The sequence below is a fragment of the Humulus lupulus genome, chromosome 2 (assembly GCF_963169125.1).
Source record: "Humulus lupulus chromosome 2, drHumLupu1.1, whole genome shotgun sequence".
NCBI classification, from domain to species: Eukaryota; Viridiplantae; Streptophyta; class Magnoliopsida; order Rosales; family Cannabaceae; genus Humulus; species Humulus lupulus.
In genome coordinates, this window is record NC_084794.1 from 137717320 (window position 1) to 137724538 (window position 7219).

The 7219-nt window shown below is 34.7% G+C and overlaps 1 non-coding gene across 1 annotated transcript; it reads right to left on the reverse strand.

Annotated features, from left to right (window-relative positions):
* Positions 1 to 1075: 1075 nt before the first annotated feature.
* Positions 1076 to 1182, reverse strand: LOC133820327 (small nucleolar RNA R71). The gene has a single exon (XR_009886744.1). It is a non-coding gene; the product is annotated as a small nucleolar RNA R71 (small nucleolar RNA).
* Between the last annotated feature and the right edge of the window lie 6037 nt (positions 1183 to 7219).

The window sequence follows — 7219 nt, forward strand, 5'->3', positions numbered from 1 at the left end:
GAATACACTTGACAAATGAATAACAATCACTGCTCAGTACGCTTGCCAGGAGAGCAGCTGGTCGGTATGACAAACAAACATACTTGCTCGGATGAAAGTAGTTACACTCTTGGTTAGTACTCCACAAGAATCGCCCAACCACCCGCAAAGAGCACCTAACAGCCGTGAAGACTCAGTCAAACCTCCTAACAAATAAAACAACAACCACCTACGAGAAGAAAAGGATATTTCCCCATCAAATATGCTCAGGTGAAACCCTTGGATGAGAGGAACATTATAAATACAAACTTTCCACCACAATGGAGGGGGAAAGACACAAAAAAATAGACTAACATCCAACACCAGAAACATACCGAGCAGTCTGGCTTGGTACACATAGAAATCCACTTGTAATCCCTTGTGATCTTGTGTAAACCTTCAAGATTAATACAAATCTAAGAGGAAGTAGGTCATTACCAATCTTTGGGGTCGAACCTCTATAAATCCTAGTGTTCTTTCTTATTTATTGCTCATTATTACTAGATTCTTGGCTTATTTATGGTGTATTGATTGTCTAATTGAAAGCTCTCTACTTAATTATTTGACTCTGCGTTAGTTGGCTAAAAAACAAGTCAACACTACTCTTTCAACCTTCAAAGAGAGTCAATCTAGTACAAATACCATTACCATCTGCAACGATTCTGACTCTGAAACATCAGTTAAGTCTCAGATGGCGTAAGAAACGACGTTGAAAGAGTTGGCAGCGCCGAATCTAGACCATCAACCTTTGTGTTTCCAATATTCGTCATTGGACGTTAACTTTGAACTCAAGTCAGGCCTCATACATATACTACCATCTTTCCATGGGCTACCAGGAGAGGACCCGAATAAGCATCTGACAGAATTTCACATAATCTGCTCTAGTATGAAATCAACTTTAGTAACGAAAGAGCAAATTAAATTAATAGCACTCCCATTTTCTTTGAAGGATCGTGCAAAGGAATGACTATATTACCTTCCTCCTGGAACTGTTAATACCTGGAATGAAATGAAGACATTGTTCTTGGAGCGTTACTTCCCAGCATCTAAGGTTGGTAGTATAAGGAAGGAAATTTGTGGCATTCGCCAACAGAGTGGGGAGTCATTATATGAGTATTGGGAGAGATTTAAGAGGCTATGTGCTAGCTGCCCCCATCACCAAATAAGTGAACAACTCCTGATCCAATACTATGATGAAGGACTATTTCCATTGGACAGGAGCATGATTGATGCAGCAAGTGGGGGAGCATTGGTGGACAAGACCCCTGCTGCAGCTAGGAGTTTAATTTCTAATATGGCAGCTAATTCTCAATAGTTTGGAGTTCATCAAGAAGTTTCAGTTAAGGGATTAAATGAGACAAACTCTAAAGTAAAGTAGCAGCTTGCACAGTTAACTAGTATTGTTCAACAAATGGCCTTAGGTCAGCAAGTGAGACCTTGTGGCATATGTCAGTTGGTGGGGCATCCTACTGATGCATGTCCCACACTTCAAGAGGATACCAATGAGCATGTAAATGCAATGGGGGGATTCCCAGGGAAACCTAGGCAAAGGTATGCCCCTTATGTTATAACTTATAATGAAGGATGGAAGGAACATCCTAATCTTTGATATGGGAATCAACAACAAACTGTACCTACTAGACCACCAGGGTTTCCTTATCAACAAAGGCAAAAACAAACCTATACACCTCAGCCTCAACAACCTATTATCTCACAAGCTCAAGATCCATCAATGACAGATATACTAAAATTGTTAGTAGCCTCCAATATACAAACTCAAGTACTTCTTCAAGGTGCTCATGCGTCCCTGAAAATTTTTGAGAACACTATTAGTCAAACCGCCACTTCATTAAGTCAAAGTAAGCCACAGAATCAAGAAAAATTACCTTCACTGCCTGTTCAGAACCCCAAGGAAAATGCTAATGCCATCACATTAAGAGATGGCAAGACTTATGATCCACCCACTATCCCATCAAGTTCAAATGATGAACTATTACCTCCTACCCAATCTGCCCAACAAGACAAAAATGAAACCCCAACCTCAACACTAAACCCTAAACCAACTATTCCCACTTATGTCACTACTCCTCCATTTCCTAGTCGTTTGAGAAAGACAAAGAAAGATGAAGCTGAACAGGAAATACTGGAGACTTTTCGCAAGGTTGAGGTAAACATTCCCTTACTTGATGCCATTAAGCAAGTACCTTGATATACAAAGTTTTTGAAGGAGTTATGCACCAATAAGAGGAAGCTAAAAGGGAATGAAAAGGTGAGTGTGGGGGAAAATGTTTCGGCAGTTCTTCAAAAGAAACTTCCACCAAAGTGTTAGGATCCTGGCACCTTCACTATTCCTTGCACTATTGGCAATAAAAGAATTGAAAGATGTATGTTAGATTTGGGTGCTTTAATCAATGTAATGCCTTACTCTATTTATACCTCTTTTAATTTAGGACCATTGGAAGAAACAGGGGTGATCATACAATTAGCATATCGTTCTAATGCCTATCCCAGGGGAGTAGTAGAGGATGTATTAGTTCAAGTAAATGAATTGGTTTTTCCGACGGACTTTTACATTCTTGATATGGAAGATGACTCAGTTCCATGTTCTACACCAGTATTATTGGGAAGGCCATTCTTAAAGGCAGCTAGAAATAAGATAAATGTTCATGAGGGAACTTTGTGTTGGGGTTTTATGCCCTAATGAAAACCCAATTTCATTGTAATCTCATTTATTATCAATAAAAGAATAGAAATCATTTTTTCACTTGGTCAATCACTTTGCTCACATGTTTTATTTTCATGATTATTTGTTTAATATAAACTTCTATTAAATCTCGAGCATATAGCTAATCATATTTATAGTGACGTAATCACAGTGGAATAAAAGTATGATTATATGTTCAAAAATAAGTTAGTCCTAAGATTAGTCAGTGCACAGGATTTACACTGACTTGCCAATCTACGATATGTTCTACTTACACATTACAGTGTTATGTTCTTTCCAGAACATTAGCAAAATAGATAAGATCAGATGTATTTGTTACATCGGACTGGACCGATATTGACAGTTGATAGGATAAGTAGACATACCGCTATTATCTATTCTAGTCATATCATATAATTGACCATAGGTCAATTCATCTCAATTCTAAATGGTTAGTATTCTAACTGATTGTATTATTTAAGTTTTTTGACTTGTTCCTTACCAGCTTACCCTACGAACTAGCCCATACTTACATCTTGGGAATTCGGTATTATAATTGAGTGGGAGTGTTAATCATAGATATGAACATCTATAGCTTCTGATGAAGAAGTGAAACGATGGTTTCCTTTTAGTTTGGTTCAAGGTGTTAAATGATAGAGATCTCATTTTAGTAATTAAATTAGTTTATTGAAATATCATTTACAAGGAACTAAGTGTTTTAAGGATAAAATACAATGAGGGGTAAAACAGTATGTTAGTCTCATCTCATTGTAGATCGTCTATAGAGGATTGAGAGATAATTATGGTTGTAACAATGCATAATTAATAGCGTATCTTTATTTGTTATAGAGCATTCTATGAATTCAAGAGTGCAATTCCGAGTCTTTAGTGGAGTCACAAGGAATTTATAAGTTAGTAAATTTATTTGTTAGATTTGTGATAACATATTGGAGCTTGATTTCATATGCCTATGTGTAGAGTCCCAGAATTTACTTAGCTAGTTAGGTAGTAGTAGTAGTAGTTATAGTATGTTCATTACTGTGGATTTTGGTTTAAGCCAGGACTTAGTTGAACACTCGTAGCAACACTTATAGATTTTATAAGTTTAACCTATAATTTAAGAATATTAATTATAACATAAGGTTTGATTAATATTGCTGGTCCTAGATATATTATTTAATTATAACCTAAGGTTTAGATAGAACCAATAAGAACATGACACTTGTCATAAGCTTGATTATTAAGGAATTAAGTATTTTAATGAAAAAATAAAGAAATAGAAGCTTTAGCACCTACCAGAAACTGTTAGGGTCGTATTATGATTCAGTCAAAGCAGTTATCCCATTCAAATTATGCTGAAAAAGTGCAATTACGTGTTTAAAATATTCACGTATGTCGATATATCGCAGCATGGGAGCCGATATATCGCTTGACGAAGGATACGGAAAACACGTTGACGTTGCACGAACCTACGAACGGAGGCTCGGGACTAGGGCAGAGCCGATATATCGCCACCTAAGGGCGATATATCGCCCTTAGTAAGATTTTTTTTTCTTTTGTTTTTAATTTTGAAAATAAACCTTAACTACTTAGACCTACCTCTTAACGTTTTGACCGAGTCTTAAGCCTCTGATTGATAAATATTCAAATATTTTCAATTATATTCATTATTTTGATTCAAATAAAAAAGGGGTTAGTTTCACTCCTTACCTCTATAAATAAGATCTAGTACTTAGCCTTTCCTCTCATTCTTCAAGCTGTGATCAGAGACTCCAAGGTGATAGTGTTGCCATAGAGTGATAAACACTAGGGTTGGGAAAAAGCTTTGTCATTCTTAAGCTTTATAAAATACTTGGGAAGTGAGGTTTAGTGTATTTCGGTGTTGAAGTTAGACCAATCCATAGTGTCAACTAAGGTACTCTTATTCTTTAAGTCCAGTTCTCTAAAACTCTTTAGTTTCTTTAGTTCCTATTATTCAGATCCTACCTTTTGATATTGGTTTTTGATTAGGTTCTTAAAATTTAAAGATCTTTCTTGGTAAGTTTCTTCGTGAAGGTTTAGTTTCCACATTTATTCTTTACTCTTTAGTAATACTCACATTCTTATTGTTGGTTTTAGGAGTGTTCCAAATCTCGTCCTTGTTCTCATATCCCGGTATTGGTAAGGAAAATAGGATAGACTTTGTATGCTTTTATGTTTATGTTATATGAATGATATGTTTTTAGTTGTTTTAGTATATGAATTGTTTAGATAACAATCACATAATTTGTTTAGATAACAAATATAGAACTTGTTTAGATAACAAGTCCCAATAGTAGATTCCTTGGGCATATGATTGTTTAGATAACGAGCCCCATAAATTTATATGACTTGTTTAGATAACTAGCCCCATAAATTTATGGGCATATGATTGCCTAGCTAGCAAGTCCCAAGAAGTATGATGGCCATTGTAATAGATGTTGTTTTTATATAGTCATATATTTTATAGTATACGATTATGATATAGCCTCATGTTTATGATTTATGTTATATGTTGTCAAATTTTCCTTGCTGGGCATTAGGCTCATTCCTTTATTTTTTTTTAGTGTGATGCAGGAAACTAGATATGGAGGTGGAAGGATTCTTGGAAGCTTGGCATGTGTGTTGAGGATGAACGGATTGAGTGGATTGCAAGTCGATCGAGGATGACGTTATTTTTAGTTTTTTAAAATTATGTTTCTATGTATTTTCTGCATTTATTATTGTAAAATTATGTTTTATGTTTTAAATAATGGGTACCCATACCAAAATTCTATTTTACTTTGTAATTTCCACAATATTATGTCGAATTTTTAATAAATTATTATTATTTCTTATGTATATGTTCTTCAAAGTAATAGCTATGTTTAGTAGTTCTAATGGTCCAATGTCTTAGAATAGTTGGGTCGTTACACTATGGTCCCCATTGTACCTTGGATAAAATCATCTAGATAGTCTCAGTTAATTTATTTAATTATCAAAGTTGACCAGGTCAATTTTGGATAGTTTCACAGAGTTATGTAATTTTGAGAAGAAAAGATAAATTATGGCAGATTTATTAATTAAGATAAATTGGTATCTAAATTCATAAATAAGTTTAAATTATAAATAATTAATTTGATAAAGGATTTAAATAAATATTTGATTAATTAAATCAATAGAAAATAATACATGGATTGATGTTAAGTCCAATGGGCTTATAATCAAATGGAAAATTTCACGAGCCTAAAGCCCATGATAATTTTGACCTAGGGCTATTAATTGGATATTATTTTATTGATTTTTTAATTAAAATAAATGGCCTAATTTAGTCTATAAAATGAGTGCTAAGTGAGAAATAAAAATATAAGTTCAGAAGTCAAAAACACAAGTTTCTGATAGTTTTTTAGATTCTCCCTAAACATAAGTCATTTTCTAAGACTTATTGTTTTTTTTCTCTTCTTCTCTCTGTATCTATCTCATGTGTTAAGAATTGCCCACTCTAGTCTAGGTGATTCCAAGGATACCTTGGAAGGCTTTGAAGAAAATTGAAGACCGATTCAGTTTCTTGGTAATACTCTGCAACAGAAAGGATACAAGGGTTAGAGAAACTGAATGAATGACTCATTCATTCCGCTGCATATAATGTAAGTATTCTTATCATTATTTCTCTTTGAATTCAATTTTAGAAACATGTTCTAGGTTATCTCATATTAATTTTTCTAATATTAGATCTACATGAAAATAAATAAATATCCTATATAAGTTTCCTAACACTTTGACCATGGAGTTTGATGGTGAGGTGATTCGCTTTAATATTTTTGAGGCTATGTGGTATCCCAGGGATGTTCATTTAGTTTCTTCAATTGATATTATAGACTCATTGTCACAAAGAACTCTTGATTTACATGGAGAGGATGGGTTAGATGTTGTTTTGAGGGAACCAATAGACTTGAAGAAAGGTGATGTCACTACTGAAGTAAAGGAGACAGTAGCTGCACTTAATAGTGGTGAAGAGGTTTCTAAAGAGGTGTCGTTCTTAGAGTTGCCTGTTTCTCATGAGCAACTTCAACCATCTGTTAAATCACCACCCAAGCTTGAATTAAGAGCACTATCGGAGCATCTCAAATATGTTTACTTGGGTGAGAAAGAGACATTTCAAGTTATTATCACCACACAACTTACCCAAGTACAAGAGGATCGTTTGATAAGGGTAGTTCATGTATACAAAACATCCATAGGGTGGACCATAGCAGATATCAAGGGAATAAGTCCAACTATGTGTATGCACCATATTCTCCTTGAAGATGGATCCAAGCCTTCTAGAGAAGCTCAAAGAAGGTTAAATCCACCTATGATGGAGGTAGTTAAAGACGAAAATACTGAAGCTCTTAAGTGTAGGTGTGATTTACCATATTTCAGATAGCAAGTGGGTGAGTCTAGTTCAAGCAGTTCCTAAGAAATCAGGCATCACTATGGTAAAGAATGATGAGGATGAGT